The sequence below is a fragment of the Carcharodon carcharias genome, chromosome 15, assembly GCF_017639515.1.
Source record: "Carcharodon carcharias isolate sCarCar2 chromosome 15, sCarCar2.pri, whole genome shotgun sequence".
Classification (NCBI taxonomy): Eukaryota; Metazoa; Chordata; class Chondrichthyes; order Lamniformes; family Lamnidae; genus Carcharodon; species Carcharodon carcharias.
Window position 1 is genome coordinate 66,052,751 of NC_054481.1, and position 21,467 is coordinate 66,074,217.

The window sequence follows — 21,467 nt, forward strand, 5'->3', positions numbered from 1 at the left end:
GATGGATGATGTGGCGCAGGATCCTCAGATGGGTGTTCACCACCGACCTCACAGTTACTACAGGCAAGGTTCACATCCTCACCAGTCAGCACGATGGCATACTCCTCAAAGTGAGTGAGGTCTGGGACCTGCTGTTGTGAGCCAGCTTCTCCTGCATAAAAACAGATGGAGAGAATGTGCACAGGACACATGGCATGGCGTGGAATGTTTGTGTGGTGAGCAGCACCATGGACAGGAATGAGGACATGAGCCCCAGAGGATATGAGCCTGATGGAGATGTGAGGGTGTGTGTGAGAGTTAGTGCTGTTGTCCCTTGAGGTGTGAGATCCCTGTGGATGTGTGATGGGTTTGAGAGTGATGAGAAGTGTGAGTTACCCTGGCGGAACAGATGAGACCTCTGAGTGTCAGACACCTTAGCCGACACTACCTCCCCCTGCTTTGGACCCATGTCTGTGAGGAGATCACCAGATTGTGAACCCGATGCCACTGTAGAAATCGGATCCACTGAGGTGCAGGTATCTGCGCTGGTAGGGGGTGCAGGTGAATGCAGTGACAGGCCTTCCTCGGATGCTTCCTCAGGATCCTCATCTGAAGTGGTCTGGGGGCTGGGGCTGATGGGCTGGTTGGTGCTCTCCCTCTGCCTTTTCTTGCTGGTGACTGGGATAGAGAAAAGAGATAATTGATGTTTGACTGAACAGGCAGCTACTCACTCACAGTCATTGTCCACATGTGGCTGATGTATACTGGATGGAACCTCACTAGCTTGCTGGGGGAGTTTGCCACTCACGCAGGAATGATCCCTATCCTCCCCAGCGAGCTCTGTGGCCTGTTTCTTGCAGCGGGACAGTGCCCTCAACTCTGGCATCCCCCTCTGGCCATTGAAATCTCCCTCTTGTTGTGGGAAATCTTGTCCTGTGCACAGACAGATGGATTCACTGTGAGCACTGTGGATGAAAGAATAATTCAGCAGCATGCAGGCTTTAACATCACTATCTTACAGGAGATGGTGATGTTAAAGTGGCTGTCAGAGAATCAGTGCTGATGTTCCAGCTGCTGTTAGCCTGTGACATCCCTGTGGGCTGTTAGACTGCCTGGGCCCTTATGAGAGTGAAGTGTTTGGAGTGAGGAGAAAGTTCACTTACCCTGACGGAGGAGGTGAGATCATTCATTTTCTTCCTGCACTGCAGGGTGGTCCTTTTTGTGATCCATAGGCCCTGACCTCCCTGGTGACCTCGCCTAGGTCGGCATGGTCAGTTTGGAGGACCTCCTGCTCCCATCCTGAGGTAAAGAGGACCTCCTGCCTGTCCTGGATGGTCTGGAGGAGTCTCTCCAGGGAGGCATCACTGAACCATGGAGCTGAGGGTCTCGACCGTTTAAGCACCATTTAGAACTTGAATGATCAAACTCTTGTTCTGCAGTGAGTGAGTGAGTGAGTGTATGTGTGTCTGAGTGAATGGGTGAGTGTGTGTGAGTGAGGGTGTGTGTGTAAGTGAGAGAGTGTGTGTGTGTGATTGTTTTTATGTGAGTGAGAGTGAGTGTGTGTGTGTGTGAATGAGAGTGTGTGAGTGAGAGTGTGTGTGTGAGTGAGTGTGTGTGTGTGTGTGTGTGTGTGTGAGTGAGTGAGTGTGTGGGTGTATGAGTGAGAGTGTGTGTGTGAGTGAAAGTGTGTGAGTGAAAGTGTGTGTGTGAGTGAGTGTGAGAGTGAGTGAGTATGTGTGTGTGAGTGAGAGTGTGTGTGTGTGTGAGTGAGAGTGTGTGTGTGTGTGAGAGTGAGTGAGTGTGTGGGTGTATGAGTGAGAGTGTGTGTGTGATTGTGTGTGTGTGAGTGAAAGTGTGTGTGAATGAGTGTGAGAGTGAGTGAGTGAGTATGTGTGTGTGAGTGAGAGTGTGTGTGTGAGTGAGTGTGAGTGAGTGTGTGTGTGAGTGAGAGTGTGTGTGTGTGAGTGAGAGTATGAGTGAGTGAGTGTGAGAGTGAGTGAGTGTGCGTGTGTGAGTGAGAGTGTGTGTGTGATTGTGTGTGAGTGAGAGTGTGTGTGAGTGAGAGTGTGTGTGAGTGAGAGTGTGTGTGAGTGAGTGTGAGTGAGTGAGTGAGTGAGTGTGTGTGTGAGTGAGTGTGTGTGTGAGTGAGTGTGAGGGTGAGTGAGTGTGTGTGTGTGAGTGAGAGTGTGTGTGTGTGAGTGAGAGTATGAGTGAGTGAGTGTGAGAGTGAGTGAGTGTACGTGTGTGAGTGAGAGTGTATGTGTGATTGTGTGTGTGTGTGAGTGAGAGTGTGTGTGAGTGAGAGTGTGTGTGTGAGTGAGTGTGTGTGTGTGAGTGAGTGTGAGGGTGAGTGAGTGTGTGTGTGTGAGTGAGATTGTGTGTGTGTGAGTGAGAGTATGAGTGAGTGAGTGTGAGAGTGAGTGAGTGTACGTGTGTGAGTGAGAGTGTGTGTGTGCCATTTAAAAATGGCACCAGGATCTTCAGCCCCAAGAGGTAATGGAAGGGCGGACGGATTACTGCCTGTCCTACCATGAGAATTTGACAAGCTTCTCACTGATGCATAAATTTTGAGCTGAAAAGCAGAAGATTGGGTGTGAGAACCCGTCCTGCACCCAGTGACAATCACGCCGATTTTGCCACCAGCCACTGCGTTTAGGGCTGAATTTTTCTGTTGGTGAGAAGGCGATGGGGCCCGCTCGCTGACACGTAAATGACGCAGGATGATGTGGGGGGAGGCCATTGACAGGATCATTAAAACAATTCAAGGATCTGCCTGTCCAACCTTAAGATGGGCGGGTCGGCCAGGAGCCCCGGCGGGGAATAGAAAACACATGAAACCTCATCCATCATGAGGTTTCATGTAGGGTTTAAAAAAGTTTATTAAAGTTTTTGTGCACTTTATTAACATGTCCCATCTTGTGTGACATTGTCACATGAGGGGGACATGTTAATGATTTTTTTATTTTTCTATTTTTAAACTTTGAAAACCTTTCAGCACTCTCCCTGAGGCAGCACTTAGCCTCAGAGAGATGTGCGCTCTTTCGTGCGCATGTGCAAAAGAGCGCACTCTCGCTTTTGGGGAATCACCCCCGCCCGCACAGGGAGCGCATAGTGCGCTTACCGCTGGCATCACGCTGGGCAGGCCTTAATTGCCTGCCAGAGATTGGGTCGGCTCCCCGCCCACCGACAGGCAGAAAATTCAGCCCTTAGTCTCCAGAATGGAAGATTCCACCAAAAATATCCATTACTACTTCTTTACTGATGTTCAAATATTTTTGACGTGATGTATTATTCTATCTGCTAGTCAACAAAACAGAGGTTCTATAATAACAAACTTATTAACAAGGCTTAACGGCAGACATCTATTATCTATACAAGCAAAATGATCATTTAAGTTCCCCAGATAATTGTAAATATAAAAGTTATGGATACATTAAAGTCATCATACTAACATTAGGGGCTGTGTGCCATAGCGTTACTTGGAAATAAGAACATAACTTCATACACAGTTTAAAAAAAAGCCTTTTCCTAAATGAAAAGAATTAATGATTTTTTTATGGTCAGTGGAAAAGCAAGGGCTATTGCCACTAACTTTGAATTAAGCCTTATTGAGTAATCTAATGATCTCTCTGGTGCGAATTTCACTTCTATCACTGTGCAATGGTGCTTGTAACTGATTGCAGCATTATTTACATGGGATTTGCAATGTGGAGCTGGATTGCTATTATCAAGTAGGTTGTCCATGCAGTCAATCCGATTAAAGAATTTTCACCCACACCCAACCAGGAGACAAAAAGCAGTCAGATGAAGTCACTTAAAAACGATACAAATTAAAGATTGGGACATATGTTGGAGCAAAGGTAGAAATACTTGTATTTTTAAAAAAAATCAAAAACCTACTAATTAATTATTTAATATTACTCTATGATTATGAAATTACCTTTTCAGGACTAATTCTGTTGTTCATTAAATTTCATTAATCACAATCACATCATCATTAAAAAGCCAGTTGCACCTGATTGAACAGGGTATCATTTTTTACAGGTTTCGAACAGTGATGTGGGAGAGGGAAAGTGGGAGTTCTTACTGTTTTTAGCGATTGCCTGCTCTGGGAGGGTTCACAGTGTAGCCTGTGGCAGTACACAGAGTGACAGGCTGCAACTTCAGAGTTTTGACATGAATCTCTGCATGCCCAACATCACATAGGGAGAATGAAAGCTAATGCTGACAGCTCGCTGTCATACCCCATCCACTCGCACACCCTGCCCACAAAATCTGAGCCATTCTTTCTGACTAAACAGATTGAGATGCTGCTCAATTGCACAAGAGACCATCATTTTTTCCAGAGTACTCTTTGGGCGGAATTTGTCCCAGATTTGCACTAAGTGCGGTAGCGGGCAGGTAAAACAGCATTTTACCCGCTAGCCGTGATGGCTGCTTCCTGTCCCAAACCCGCTGTATTAATTATGTATTCCTGGAAAACATGCTATTTCCATGGCAGGTGGGCTTCGATTTGCCTGCAACTCCATTACCTTGCAGCTTCATCACACCAGGCACCACGTTTAAGTACAGCCAGGCACACGCCTGTCAGTGCTTCCAGCCCAGGACCGCTGCAAATAAGACACGGCCCCGAAAGACAAGAAGACTGCAGCCTCCAGGTTTAGTGATGCATCCCTTGAGCACCTTTTGGACATGGCCTGCTGTAATGTTCTCTACCCCGGCTCTGGCCACAGGAGGGGCAACAACATTATCACTCCAGTTTGGTAGATGATGGCAGTGGTAAAAGCATAAAAGCAAACTATTGCAGTTGCTGCAGATTGCAGAGGTGATCAGTGCCAATGCTGAACAGACGATGAATGATCTCATCCGTTCCGCCAGGGTATGGCAACCATCTCATCACTCTAAACTCACACATTCAAGCCCATCACACTTTCACTGGCATCTCACTCACTGCCAGCTCAAAGGACATAACCACTTACTCTTTCACACGCACTCTCATATCTCCATGTGGCCTCACCTTCTCTGGAGACCTCCGCCCCAGCCCTCACCATCTTCAGGCCACTTGCACAGATCAACATGGGGATACCCCCCATCCCCAATACAGTCCTCGCCCTACAGCCTCTTCCCTTGCCTGAGGCCACTTCTCCCCCTTCCCCAAGCGAGCCCTAGCACTGTAGCCATACAAAGCCACCCCCGCCTTATGGCTGGTCAGGTAGGTAGAGACCTGTCCGTGAGCCCCCCTAAAAGTGCTGAGGTGCCATCTGCCAAGCCTGGCGCCGATGGCTGCGAGTGCTGTCCAAAATCCCAAGTAACATGCAGCTCACCAGGTGCACGTCACTTACGTGCAGTTGTGAAACATGTCGGCGTGCAATCACACTGATGTGGGCAGACGATCCAGCGTGGAGGATAACATCATGAAACCAATTTTTGGCCTTCTCACTATATTCTTCACTCATGCTGCCGAGCATGTCTGACGCTGGCAGTGATGGATAATCCCGCCCTATGTGTTACCTGGCAACAACATCATTTCCCAGCCCTACCAATACTTTATTCCAAGTACTGCAACTTCACATCCAAAAAAAACTTCAAATATTGCCTTTATGTTCAATAGTTCCCGACCAGCATTCTTCTTAACCTTTTATCGCAGATGTATTTACTGTCACGAGACTACTTAATGCGCTCAGATTAAATTATAAAGACATTAAATAATCTGTATGAGAAGGTATTTAATTGGTTAAGTGGGTAATTAAGAGATTGAACTATATGGCATGTTCCATGTATAATATTGTATGTAGTAGCATTTTGTTCATGTAATGCAGTTTAAGTTTAACAGGACAAAAAAATGACTGACAATGTTCTAGTCGTGTTCTGAGAGGATGCTCGGATTTACTTCTCGATTTGCTGTAATGCTGTTTGGATTGCTGAAACTAGAAAACACCATTGTCAGTGGTGTTTTGTAGAGCCATTGTAGGATAAATAAGCTCTTATTCCTGTTTCTTCTTTTCTGTAATGACGCTGTCTGATCATGATTAGTATATTATCTTTTTCAGTTATTATATTATCAAATTGTCCATTTAATCAAATTATCACATTTCTGTAGACGTTGACCTATCATAGAAATACAGAATAAGTTACTACAAACAAAAATGGAAAGGTTATCACAGAATCATAGACTTATATAGTACAAAAGGAGGCCATTTAATCCATCATGCCTGTGTTGGCTCTTTAAAACAGCTACCTAATTAGTCCCACTCCCGCACCCTCTCCTCTAGCCCTGCAAAATTTCCGATTCAAGATTTTATCCAATGCCCTTTTGAAAGTTATAATTGAGCCTATTTCCCTTTCAGGGTGTGCATTCCAGGTCATAACAACGTGCTGTGTAAAAAAAATCTTTTCATTATCTCACTTCTTTGCCAATGATCTTAAAAATGGTACTGAAAATACCTTGTTTCCATGTTTTCTGTATCAAAACCTCCATGATTTTGGAAACTTTTGCAAAATCATCTGTTAACCATTTTTGCTGTAACGAGAACAACTCCAACTTTTCTCATGTCTTCACATAACTGATGTCCTGCATTCTTGGTACCATTCTAGTAAATCTTTTATGCCTTGACATTATTCTGGAACTGTGATTCCCAGAATTGAATACAATACACCAGCTGGTTTAGTATAGCATTCTTGCTTTTGCACTCTGTGCCTCTGTTTGTAAACCAAAGAATCCTGCATATTTTTTAAAAAACCTTTTTAACTTGACCTGCCGCTTTCAAAATTTTATGTTCACCTTCAACCCCGCTGTTCACGCATTCCGTCTAAAATTGTACCATTTAGCTTATATTGCCTCTTCTTAGTCTTCTTACCAAAATGCATCATTCATGCTAGTCCTTGTTAAATTGTGTCTGCTATGTATCAACCCCTTTCATCAGTCTCTCCACGTCCTCCTCAAGTCTGCTACTAGCCTCCTCACTGTTTGCTACATTTCTGAGTTTTCTGTCAACTGTGAAATTTGATATCATGCCCTGTGTGTCTAAGTCTAGGTCGTGAATATATCAGAAAGAGCAGTGGTCCTAATATTGACCACTGGAAGAGACACTACTGCACACTTCCCTGCAGTCTCAAAAACAATCATTCACTATTACTCTGCTTAATTCTGTTGCTGCCAATTTTGCAACCACATTGCTACTGCCCTGTTGAGCTTCAACTTTGCTAACAAAAAGTTTCCTGTGGTACTATTTCTAACTCCTTTTGGAAGTCCATATACACAACATCAACTGAATCATCTTTGATAATGCTCTCCATTACTTCAACAAAGAACTCAATCATGTTAGGCATACATGATTTTCCTTTAATAAATTCTGTCTGTCATTTATTAATTAATTTTGTCTTGGATTATTTTCTCTAAAATTTTCTCCATTATTGACATTAGACTGACTGGCCAACAGGAATGTATTAATTACAATTCTTCAGTCCTCTGGTGTTACAAACTTTTTTTGATTCATTCCTGGGATGTGGGCATCACTGGCTTGGCCAGCATTTATTGTCCATCACTAATTGCCCTTGTGAAGGTGGTGGTGAGCTGCCTTCTTGAACAGCTGTCATCTATGTGGTGTACGTACACCCAAAGTGCTGTTAGGGAGGGAGTTCCAGGATTTTAACATGAAGGAATGGCAAAATATTTCGAAGCCAGGATGGTGAGTGACTTGGAGAGGAACTTCCAGGTAGTGGTGTTCCCATGTGTCTGCTGCCCTTGTCCTTCTAGAAGGTAGGGGTCATGGGTTTGGAAGATGCTGTTCTAAGGAGGCTTAGTGAGTTCCTGCAGTGCATCTAGTAGATGGTACACACTGCTGCTACTGTGCATTGGTAGTGGAGGGAGTGAATGTTTGTGGATGTGGTGCCAATCAGGCAGGCTGCTCTTTCCTGGATGGTGTCAAGCTTCTGAAGTATTGTTGGAGCTGCACTCATCCAGGCAATTGGAGAGTATTCCATCACACTCCTGACTTGTGCCTTGTAGTTGGTGGACAGGCTTTGGGTACTCAGGTGGTCAGTTACTCGCCACAGGATTCCTGGCCTCTGACCTGCTCTTGTAGCCACAGTATTTATATGGCTAGTCCTGTTCAGTTTCTGGTCAATGATTACACCCAGGATGTTGATAGTGGGGATTCAGCGATGGTAATATCATTGAATTTAGAGAGGCGATGTTTAGATTCCCTCTTCTTGGAGATGGTCAATACCTGGCACTTGTGTGGCGTGATTGGTACTTGGCACTTGTCAGCCCAAGCCTGGATATTGTCCAGGTGTTGCTGCTTTTGGAGATGGACTGCTTCAGTATCTGAGTATCGTGCAATCATCAGCGAATATCCCCACTTCTGACCTTATGGTGGAAAGAAGGTCACTGATGAAGAAGCTGAAGATGGCTGGGCTATCTAAGGAGGATTGGAATATTATGGCTAGAGCCTCCATTATCTCCAGCCTTGTTTTCTTTAGCAAACAAGGATATATCCCATTCAGACCAGGTGACTTTTTTTACTTTGAATGCTGGAAACCTTTTAAGTATCTCCTCTTTATCTATGGTTATCTTATCCAATCTCTCCACTGTCTTCTCCTTTCCAGTGTCATTGCCAACATCCACTTTAGTGAAAGTAAATGCCAAGTATTTATTTAGTACCTCAGCCTTGCATGCTGCTTGTACCAGAAGGCTGATCAACCTTATTCTTCCTTTGACTACCCTTTTACTATTCATATATTTATGAAAGACTTATGTGTTCCCTTTTATGTTACCTGCTAATCTCCTCATCCTTCTCTATTCGTATTTACTTTCTCAGTCCTCCTCTGGATTTACTATATTCAGCTTGGTTCTTCAGTACATTATGAGCTTGACATTTATCAAATGCCTCCTTTGTTTGTTTAATTTTATCAGTGGCAGCAGAAATGTGCACAAGTGAGACACAGAGTTGGACAGTTAACATGAATGTTATATCTGATAGTCAAGTCTTGATAAATGAAATTGTCATGCAAGGCTGAAATTCCAAAATGCCATTCCCAGTCTGTCTAATTAAGTAGCTACTCTGATCCAAATGTAACATCTCTTGATAAAAAGCCTACCTTCACTGGTCAATATATGTGTTGGGATTCTTACAGTTCCACATGCTATAAGATTGGCCTTTTCGGTAACTTTGTAAATAGGGCCCAAGGCATTTGTTCACCATGCAAGCTTGATGCTGAAATAGAGCGTGTCAAATGCATCCTGCAGGATGATAGCTGCTCTGATCAGATCATTTCACACTGTATATCACGCAAACTCATGAACGGGCCTAAAGCTGTCACTTTCGGCCCTGAAAAGTGCCCTTTCTCAGATTACCCTGGAAGGGCAAGATATCTCAAAAATTTGAGCAACAGCTGAAGCTAGCTGTTTCACACTGCTACTATACAGTAGCAACACCAGTGGTATTTGTCATTAACAGGATGCTGCTGTCAAGCCAAAAAGACGTTCTGCCTATTACACAAGTGAGCACTATGGTATATGAATTTCAGTGCCAGTGTGAGCTAGGTAAGTAGGCTGTATGTCCCAAAGACTGGTGGATCGTACCAAACAGCATGTCCCAGCCGCTGTTCGCAACAGGCAAGGTACAGACCATAATAAATTATATAGATTTTCCTTTTCCCACCTATTTCCATTATAAAAAGAAAAAAAATATATTCATTTATTTATTTATTTTTTACATCTTTTATGCTCTCCCCACCCCCACTAGAGCTATACCTTGAGTGCCCTACCATCCATTCTTAATTAGCACATTCGTTTAGATAATATCACCAACTTTAACTTTAACACCTATGTGTTCTTTTGTTTTATTGTTGTTGACATCTTTTGATGATCTGCTTCTATCACTGCTTGTTTGTCCCTACAACCACACCCCTACTCCACCTCTCTCTCTCTCTCTCTCTCCGACCCCCACACACACACCTTAAACCAGCTTATATTTCAATTCTTTCTTGGACTCGAACTCAAGTTCTGTCGAAGGGTCATGAGGACTCGAAACGTCAACTCTTTTCTTCTCCGCCGATGCTGCCAGACCTGCTGAGTTTTTCCAGGTAATTCTGTTTTTGTTTTTGTTTAAGGTACAGACCATGCTCAACCAGCCTGTTCTTGCAAAACTCAGAACACAGTGTCCAACGTTAGATGTGATTTCGCGACTGGACAACATTTGCTAAATAATCCTCAGTGTGCTAAAAATTATGCTGACAACCAATTTAAGATTGTCAGTCTGGCTCACAGTGTGGTGCATTTACATGTGTTGGAAGTTACATATCTTAATACACAAGGCCCTGTTCTTTTCAGACGGAAAGAATATGTACATACACTGTGCCGTTTTGAGCTAAACAAAATAAGTGATAGCCATTTTCTGATTCATTCCTCAGGTCAATGCCTTGACCAATCAGGGTAAAGCTGCCTGGTTTAAATTTCAAACAATACTTGGCAGTTAACTGCCAGTCACCATTAACTGGTGCATTTTCCATGGCAATGCCTCTACAAATCAGAGTCCACTTGCTAACCAATCAGCACTCTCTTCTCATACAGTATAAAGTTGTTGCTTCCCCTGACATTGGTATTCTTGTGATTGTCCTGATGAGTGCAAGACAAAAAGCTTTGACAAAATGTCTTTTTTCAGCAGTACTCACATTCTGTACTACCAAACGACTATCTCTTGATAATGTAAATTTCATTTTATCAAATCATCCTGAAATAACAAACTCAAGTCTAGGATGGATCTAGCAGCTGTGAAATATGTTCGGTAATTCAGGATAAACTCTGGAGTGACTTTTCCAGAATGTACTGCTGCCTATGCTAGCACCTCAATGCACTGTCGAAGGTGTAGTCTTGGATGGTCAAAACAACAAATTATGTTATCTGAATAAGGAATACAAGGGGTAATCTTGAGACCTCCCACTCACAGAACTGGGCCAGTTGTACTCAGAAAATGGTGTACAATGACTTGCTGCCTCATTTCTGGGAACAATGTAGTTGTCTTTGGAATGAGTTTTTGGCAGGAACCCTCTTCAGCGAGTTAACTTTCTGCCCAGCATGGCAGCCAGAGGCCTTTGTCAATTTTAATTGCTGGACTACATTTAAATATTGTTGGTCCATTTCCCACCTGGAACAGGGGAGAAGAGGGTACAGAGCAGTACCCTCCACTGGGCTTTGGCTGACAAGTAGCTTCCAGGTAAAGGCCAGGAAGGTTATGAGACAGTCAAATGGGAGGATGAAGGTAATGTCCTGAATTTCCATGTGAGTCTCAGAGGAGCATCCTGCTGGAAAACCATGGCAACTTCCCTGTTCAAGCCTGAATTATAAAGCAATCAGCATTCTGTTGAAATAATAGGGGTCTGATTTGCATGAATTCCTGATGCACCTTAAGCAGGTGCCTCACTTGCAATGAACCCTGAATCTTAAGATCGCAGGCAGTGAGAAAGAGACAGTTCACAATTTCTAATTAACCTCCTCAGTTTTAACTGTCCACCTTCCATGTTTCCACCTGACGCATCCAAAAGTTATCACCAGCAGAGTTAAAATCAACCCCTCCATCTTCCCCAATAGCTACCTAAATAGTATGTTATCAAACCTGAACCAATTAGAAGCATGACACAAAGTAGAGGATAAGAAGATCCAGAAGTTGGTGATTGGTAGCGAAGTTCCCAATGTCAATGTTAACAATGATTTTTTTTTTTAACATAATGGATACTGTTTTTTTCTGTTTCAATAACAAAAGTTTACATTTTTTAAGCTCTTCTAGCACAGTAGAACATTCTGAGGCACTTCACAGATAGAAAATGGGCACATAGCAGAAATGGAAGTGTCAGGAGAGATGATCAAAAGCAGGGTTGTATAGACTTAAAAGGAGTGCAGAAAAGTGTAAGGCACAGCCATGTAGGGGTGAATTTTAGAAAATAGGTCACTACCAATAGAATGGAAGGTGGAGGTTGCAGAGAAAGTTCGATGGAAGTCACAGGGGTAGGATAGGATGAGGCTGCAGGGACGTTTTGAATTCAAGGCATTGAGGATAGAAAGTCAAGATAGGTTGGTGAGGATATAGGTGATGGATCTAACGTGGGGAACAAAATCTTGGACAAGTTGGAGGTTACGTAAGATGCAAGTCTGGAGACTGTTTAGAAAGTCACTGGAGAAATAAAAAAGGTGGAAAATGCTTGCAGAGGTGTAGGACAGATGTAAGGAAGTAACCAGTAATAAATATTAAGTCATATCAAGCTTAAAAGTAAGCAATCCGAATGATAGATTTGACATTGACTTTGAAGCTCAGTTCAAGGCCAAACAAGATATTGAAATTGTGCAGTATTTGGTTTAGCCTAAGCAAGCACCGAGGGAGATGGATGGAATTGGGTAAGGATATAGAGATTTTGGCTTGATCTGAAATGGGTGGCTTTGATCCTACCAGTGTTTAGTTAAGATTATTATGGTTCACTAGTGCTAATCAAGCAAAGCAGGCATCGCTGGCTTCGGCATGTGCACAGGGTGGAAGCTGGCTCTATCCTCAAGGACATGGGAGATAGCCTGTGCTAAGTCACCAGCAGAGTGCTCAAAGCTCTGATTCTTGGTTGCTGTCAAAAGAGACATAAAAGCCCTCAACATCAATCACAAGTGGGAAACTCTAGCTGGCAATTGATGCAAATGACGAAACCAGCTGTGGGCAAGAGTTTGTCACCATAACAATATGTGCTTTCAGAAACTCCAAAGCAGGCACCAGCCCTGCAAAACAAGGCTTCAGCAGACATCATTCTGCACCACTGGCAAGAGACAACTTCATGTGTGGCACTTGTGACAGACTTTGCCTTTCCGGAATCAGATTGTTCAGCCATCAAAAGAAGTGCAGGAGATGAGCTCATCTGTTCCCTTACCAATCTTACCAAGGGTAAGGAGGGATATTGTACCATCTCCACCGTCACAATAGGTATTGTCTCAGAGAAGTTATTGTGAGCAGTAATTACCTATTTAAGAGCACTGCTATAATAGTAACTCTTAATAGTTTGCTGTTTGGTATATGCTGTATTATTTTATGTTTCAGATTTGCATATAATTTATAAATAAATAATTTATGTTGTTTAGCTTGTACAAACTTTGGTTTGGGATGTAATATTCCAGCAATTTGAACAGGATATTATTGTAGGGTGCCTCTGCTGCTAATCTAATATGCAAATTAGTGGAAATAGAATAATTGATAATCCATTGGATCAGGAAACTCTGCAAAGGCAGATCAGGGTGAGTTTCTAGTCTGCAGGGGATAAACTCCAATTACAAGACCTGCTGTGGAAATATTATTTGAAAACCTTTCCATAAAACATGACAATTGTAACACTTGATCTTCTTTTCCACTATCCTGTGGTTAAAAACTGAATGAAAAGCAAGCTGACCTACATAGCTTGTGCATGATACAAAGTTTTTTGAATGTCAAAATTTATCATGTCAGACTTCAAAGGATGCCCTTATGCCAGGGTAGTCAATAGATAAAAGGTGTTTGCCTGAGGATGTGTGAAAACAGCGACTGAACTAAAAGCAGGAACTACTGCAAATATATTGCTGCCTGATTCCATTTTATTTTGCTTTCTATGGTGTTCTATTAAATGAGATGGAAAGTAATATCATTAATGCAGTTCAAACAAAACACCTTGTCCCACCATAACACAATGTTATCCTTCGCATATTACAAGTTATGTTTTCTAACTTATAATTATTTTAATTATGTGGTGATTATTTCATTAATTTCACACAATTTAGTATTCTGAAAATGTCCCACTTATTTGCATAACAGATCCTAGGTAGATACAGGAAAGTAACTGGACAGGATAAATTGTGATGAGGAGTTGAAATGGTTCTGAGCTTTGTTCTGTGGAAAATTAATTAGAATCACTGCCTGATGGAATGTTAGTGAAAGCCTTTTGCAAATATTGTGCTATAAAGAAATGTACACTTCATCAAATGACTGTTACCAAGTTCAGAAAAATGTACAATATAATAGGTGAACAGCTTGGTGTAAGTAAAGATCATCATGGATTGGTTAGCATACAATAAAAGAGGAAGAATAGTAACCACAGGGGCACCCTCGATGTGATTTAGCAGAAGGTTCATAACATCTAATAGGAAATCATTTAAATAATAGCTTAACATTGCAGAGGCTGATACTAATATTTTTGTATTAGAAGAATTTACAAGAAAATATACTCTGTGCAGGTTAACCAACAGCCTTTGAGCAAAAAGCTAAGTTTGTTGAAAAAGGTTTATCTGAATGTATTGAATGTGGAACCTGGAGATGTAAATGTGTTCCTTCCAGCTCTACCACAGTATTGAAGACCATTGTTGGCCCTCTCCTGATTGCCTCCCTATCCCGATCCCTCCTTTCTCTTACACAACATAAAAGCAACTGCGGATGCTGGAAATCTGAAACAAAAGTAAAAATAGCTGGAAAAACTCAGCAGGTCTGACAGCATCTGCGAAGAGGAATACAGTTAATGTTTCGAGTCCATATGACTCTTCATCAGAACTAAGGAAAAATAGAAATGAAATGAAATATAATGAAATGAAATATAAGCTGGGACAGGTAGAGCTGGATAGAGCGTCAGTGATAGGTGGAGGCAAAGAAGAGATTGCCAAAGATGTCATACACAAAAGGACAAAGGGGTGTTGACAGTGGTGAAATTAGTTATAGAATGTGCTAATGGTGACATTAAGGGTAGAAAGCAGGACGAGCAAGTGACAGATAGCCCTAGTGGGGGTGGGGTAGGGGGAAGAGATCGAAATGGGCTAAAAGGAGGAGATAAAACAATGAATGGAAATACATTTAAAAATAATAGAAATAGGTGGGAAGAGAAAAATATATATTAAAAAATATATATATTAAAAATATATAAATTATTGGAAAAAGGGAGATCGGAAAGGGGGTGGGGATGGAGGAGAGAGTTCATGATCTGAAGTTGTTGAACTCAATGTTAAGTCCAGAAGGCTGCAAAGTGCCTAGTCGGAAGATGAGGTGCTGTTCTTCCAGTTTGCGTTGAGCTTCTCTGGAACATTGCAGCAGGCCAAGGACGGACATGTGGGCATGAGAGCAGGGTGGTGTGTTAAAATGGCAAGCGACAGGGAGGTCTGGGTCATGCTTGTGGACAGACTGAAGGTGTTCCACAAAGCGGTCACCCAGTCTGCGTTTGATCTCTCCAATGTAGAGGAAACCACATTGGGAGCAGCGAATGCAGTAGACTAAATTGAGGCAAGTGCAAGTGAAGTGCTGTTTCTTGATTCTTCTCTTGATTGCTTCCCCATCCTTTGATCACTCCTTTCACCTGATTGCTTTCCCCCAATGATCATCCCTTCCTTCTGATAGTCTCCTCTTTCCTGATTGCCACCACTAGTCACAAAGGCTTTCACTGCCCTACCAGAAATGAACTTAGGGTTGTTGCTTACAATGCAATAGATCAAAATCAAATGCTAACTTACATTCCATTGGAGCTCAAGGCCCAATATTGGGTGTTTCTTCAGCCCTACCCACTCCACCACAGGGTTCCCAGGAGGTGCAAACCAACTTTTTGTATATCTGAACTTTATGATTGATACCTTGAGAAAAAAGTGAACAACTATACAATAACAGCAACAACAGTGCAAGTTACTCTTATCCTCTCCAGATCAGAATTGGGACAACCAACATTTCAGGGAGAACAAAGTATTTTTGATGCAACAGTGCCATCAACTGGTGCAATAACATATGACACAAGGATCACATGACCGTAATCTCAGAGTTAATAGGTTTGAGCAAGTCACTTAATGTTGCTTAGACATCACATGTCTAGGTAGTAAATATCAATTATTTTCTGTAGTTTTTCAGTATTCCTTAGTGGTAACTCACCTGAATTGCTTAGCAGTACACATCTCCTGGTGGGTATCCCACTTGTAAGTATATAGATATGTAAGTTTGCTTGAATTTTCTGTCGCTGTTAATAAAACTAGCTTGTTAATGTATCTCTGGGATCCAAAACTATTATTTGGATTGATTGATCGAACACTGAAGTAATTTTGTGTCATGGAATTCTTGATACCTTGTAAATAATATATTAATAGGGCTGAGTGAAGAACCAGAATCTCAGACCAATTTGGTTCATTTAAAGAAATCCTGATTGTGGTCAAGTTCAAACAACTCAAATACAGACTAGTCTGTACAGTAGGACAGTTTCTCTAGCTTGCCAGTTTTGGCATAGTTGAAGCATTCTCACATCGGAGTCAACAGATTATGGGCTCAAGACCAATAGCAGGACTTGAACACACAGTCTAAACTAACACTTTTGAATGTGGCATTAAACAGATGCCCTGTGGGAGATCTTAAGCCCTCATGGATTTCTGGCAGATGGGAGGGTGAGGAGACTGAAAAACACATTCTAATGCTGTAGTTTGAGGCCTGGGCTATTTCAATCCCCAGGCCTCCGCTGCAAAACCATCTGAAATGGGCAGAATGCGGTAGCTGACCAGTGAACCATGTTGGCAATTTAGGTGGCCACTACCCAGCAATAGAGGAAAACTTGCTGGGTAGCAGGTAAGTCAAGGGGCAGGGAATTTGGAAAAGTTTTGTAGGAAAGCAGAAGGGGAACCTGGGTCATAAGAGGCCCTGACATCCCTTTCAATTGCCTTGGAGTGCTTCCTTGATCTTCCAACAGCTAGCGATCTGTTTATACCTGGCAGGAAAGTCACAGTGGTTTTGCTGCTCAGGCCTAGTTTAAAATGTTATCAGGGTCCCATTGACCCTGAATTGCATTAATTCATGAGGCCTCTGCCAACTGCCAAACACTGATGTTAAAATCCAAAATCGATGGGGATGGAGCTGCCACAATTTAAAAACCCTCCCACTCCATTTGTGAAAAGTTGGCTGTTTTAGAATTCTCCCACTCCTGATCTTCTCTCTTAAATCAATGTTAATGATCCTATTACACTATTCAACATTTATCCCTCAACCACTGCCACTAAAAACAGATTATTTGGTCATTTATTTCTTTGTTCCTCTTTTCTTTGCATCTCACTTTATTCCACTCCTCTCACCCCTCATTCAAAATCATTGTTCTCTACTGCCTTCCCAAGTACAATAAAACATTTCTCATCAAGTTTCCTTCACTGCTCCTCTGCCTCTGCTCTGAACAACCTCCCAACCTCAGTGACTTCAGCCTCCATCTCAACTCATCAATATGTGTGAAGATAGGATTGGGGTTATGGGAGGAAAACTTCGGTGAAGCTATTCACTTTGTCATAAGAATAAAAAAAGCTGAATATTTCTTAAAAGGTGAGAAACTTGCAAGTGTTGATGTTCAAAGAGATTTGGGTGTGCTTGCACAAGGAACACAGCAAATTTGCAAGCAATTAGGAAGGATAATGGCATGTTGGCCTTTATTGTAAAGGGATTGGAGTACAAGAATGAAGAAGTCTTGTTACAGTTGTACAGGGTTTTGGTGAGACCTCATCTGGAGTACTGTACAGTTTTGGTCTCCACATTTAAGGAAGGATATACTTGCATGGGAGGTACTAGAGTGAAGGTTCACTGAATTGGTTCCTGGATGAGGGGTTTTCCTATGATGAGAAGCTGAGTAAATTGGGCTTTTATTCTCTGGAGTTTAGAAGATTGGAGACAACCTCATTGAAACCTACAAAATTCTGAAGGGGCTTGATAGGGTAGACACTGAGAAATTCTTTCCATTGGGTAGGGAATCTAAAACACGGAGGCCCAGTCCCAGAATAAGGGACCAATCATTTAGGACTGAGATGAGTAGAAATTTCTTCACTCAAAGTGTTGTGAATCTTTGGAATTCTCTACCCTGAAGGATTGTGAATGCTCCATTGTTGGATACATTTAAAGCTGGAATAGACAGATTTTTGGTCTATCAGTGAATTAAGGGATACTGGGAGTGGGTGGGAAAATGGAGTTGAAGCCCAAGATCAGCCATAATCGTATTGAATGGCCGTGCAGACTCGATGGGCCCTGTGGTCTACTCCTGCTCCTATTTCTTATGTTCTTATGCCTTTAAGTTCCCTCTTATCCTCCTAAATCTCTTCCTTCATGTAAACTCCCCAACTCATACTCACATATCCCTTGACTTTACTATCTCATGTGGTCTTGCAAGTCCCATCCCATCAATCACAGTTTAGGCCATCTCTGATCACTTCCTTATATCACTCTCCACCCAAGTCTTCCTTCCATGACCCCAACCCTCCCTCCTTCTGTATCTGCTCCTTGGGAAAATAAAATCTCCAATTCACTTTCAATATCCCATCTGTCTAGCATTTTGTCCTCTGTTTGCCACAACATTTCTGCTGTTACTAATTTTCTCAGCTGCACCCTCACCTCCATCTTTGATGCCTTTAACACTGATAAAACCATTACTCTCACCCTGGATAGTCCCCTGCTACGGCCCTCATTTCCATTCCCTTAAGCCCAAGGGACACAGGCTTGAAAGGATATGGCAGACAATGATTTAGCCATCCACTGCCAGGTCATACTGGATCATATAAAGTACTACTGGGTCCTGCTCTCATCTGTTAAATCTCACCACTATTCCAGGATCATCTTAAAATGCAAAGCAAACCATCTTCTTAAACTGCTCTCTCCTGTTTCCCCCACCATCATTTCCAACAATAAGTATGAGAAGCTCATGGATTGCTTTGTCACATAGATTGAGATCATCCAATCAGCTGCCTGTGCCACATACCTCCATTTCACTAGCCCATCTGCCCAAACTTCTTCTAAAGCCCTGTCCCAACCAAGCCCTGAACTCCCGTCATTCTGTAGTGTCTCTCCTATCTCCGCTCATGCTCTCTCCAAGCTCATCTTGTCATGAGTTCCATCTCCTGCTCCCTCAATCCTATTCCAGTAAAACTGCTGACCACCCAACTGCCCATCTTGGCGCCTATGTTAGCTGATATTGCTAACAGTTCCCTCTCTTCAGGTCTTCCCCTCCCTTTTTTATACCTGCTGTCATCATCCCTCTCTTCAAAAAGCCAACCCTTAACCCCTCCATTCTTGCAAACTACAGTACCATCTCCAGTCTCCCTATTCGCTCCAAAGTCTTTGAAAGTATAGTCACTTCCAAAATATAATTCACAAATGATGGCTTGTAGTTAATCAAGTCTGGAACTCCATGTTTCTTTCCAACCCTGCCAAAGTACCAAAACTGCTTCTATCAGTTACAAATGACATCCTATGTGACTGCGACAAAGATAAACTTTCCATCCTCATCCTTCTTGACCTACCTGAAGCTTTTGACATGGTTGAAATCTCCTCCAATGCCTCTCCACTGTTGTCCAGTTGGATGGAACTGCTTTCACCTGGTTCCATTCTTATTTAACTGTATCCAGACTATCACTTGCAATGGCTTCTCTTCCTGCTCCCACACCTCTTGTGTCGCCAAGAATCTGTCCTTGGCCCCCTCATATTTTTCATCTACCCCTTGGTGACATCATCTGAAGGCATAGCATTTGTTTCCACATGTGTGCTGATGAAACCCAACTCTCCCTCACCAGGAGGGAGTTGACCTCTCTCGACTCCCCCACCGTTGTTAAATTATCGGACTCCTTATCTGATATCCAGTACTGGGTGAGCAGAAATTTCCTCTAATTAAATATTGAGAAGACTAATGCCATGTTTTCTATTCTCACTCCAAACTCTGTTCCATAGCTACTGACAATACCCCTCTCCCTGGTGACAGTTTGTGATTAAACCAGTCTGTTCACATTATTGGCATCATATTTGACCCAGCGATGAATTTCTGACCACAAATTCATGCATCATATAGACTGCCCATTTCCACATCTATAACATCGTCCAACTTTGCCTCAGTCTAAGCTCATATACTGTTGAAACCCCATTCATGCCTCTGTTACCTCTAGACTTTACTATTCCAATGCACTCCGTCCTGATCTCCCATATATTCTACCTTTTGTAAAATTGAGGTCATCCAAAACTCTGCTGCCCGTGTCTTAACTCACATCAAGTTCCTTTAATCCATTGCCCCTGCACTCACTGACCTAATTAGGTCCCTGTCAAGCAGTGTCTTGATTTTAAAATTCTTAGCCTTGTTTTCAAATTCCCCCATGGTCTCACCCCCTCTCAATCTTTGTAATCTCCTCTAGCCACGGAACCCTCCAAGATATCTGCGTTCCTGCAACTCTGGGTTCTTGAGAAATTCCGATTTTAATCACTCTGCCACTGTGCCTTAAATTGCCTGGGTCCTAAGCTCTGGAATACCCTTCAAAAACCTCCCTACCTCTCTACCTCCCTAAAGACACATCTTAAAACCTACCTCTTTGACCAAGCTTTTGGTCATCTGACCTAATATCTCCTTATGTGGTTTGGTGTCATGTTTTGTGTTATAATGCTCCTGTAAAGCACGTCAGAACATTTTAATATGTTAAAGGTGCTACATAAATATAAATTGCTATTGATGTTTGTGTGATTATGGTGCATGCAAATTGGCTGCTGTATTTCCGACAGTACATCAGCAAATATGTTGAAAGTAGTTGGGAAATGCTTTGGGATCCTCTGAGGTTATGAATGGGGCTATACAAATACAAGCCCTTTTTCCAGCTTTTGCTTCTTCTGGGTATTATTATTTTGAAGTTGTATCAGAAGATTGTGCAGCCTCCAGTACAGTGCATTAGCGCTGACAGTTGGAAGGGAGTAAGTGGCAGTAGGCAAGTTACTATTTTTTTAAATCTCCACACTCTAGCGATTATGCATCTGTTCATTTATCCAGATTCTCTGACAATCTGCAGTGTTTGGGGTTGGGAGTTGGGAGGGGTAGACATGTTCATGGCAGCTCTCTGGCACTGCTTATCAGTGAGATAAATTTTGTTTTCCTAACGAACACCCTTATGTGGTGTTGGCCACTTGCACTAAGTTGCTTGTTTAATGATTTGTGTTTTATATTTAAACCATCTCAATTTGGACAATCTATTTCACTTTATTTCCTGTATAGTTATGGTTTATGCACTACCACATCCCATTAAGGAGTGGAGCGGTGCAAAACTGCCAGCAACTTGTTGCAATTCATTGGGTATATCTTCCTCACTACTGGTTACTGTTCCATTCACACTTTATTAATGATGTACATCATTCCGAGACCAGTATTGTTTCAACAAAATCTGGCCTCATGGATGCATTTAATGGGACGCTGGATAAATACGTGAGGGAGAAAGGAATAGAATGTTTTGCTTCTAGGGTTAGCTGAAGGAGGGTGGGAGGAGCCTCATATGGAACATAAACTCTGCCAACAACTAGTTTAACCAAATGACCTATTTCAGTACTGTATTTTCTATATAATTCTAAGTATCTTGAAGCTGTGTGATGACTCAGTTTAAACCTCACTGCAATATAGGTCTCAATTCAATACTTAATTTGTGCTGAATGGCCTCACTGGGACAATTGTGGGGTTGGCCTGTTTCCTTGGGAGAAAGGTAAATG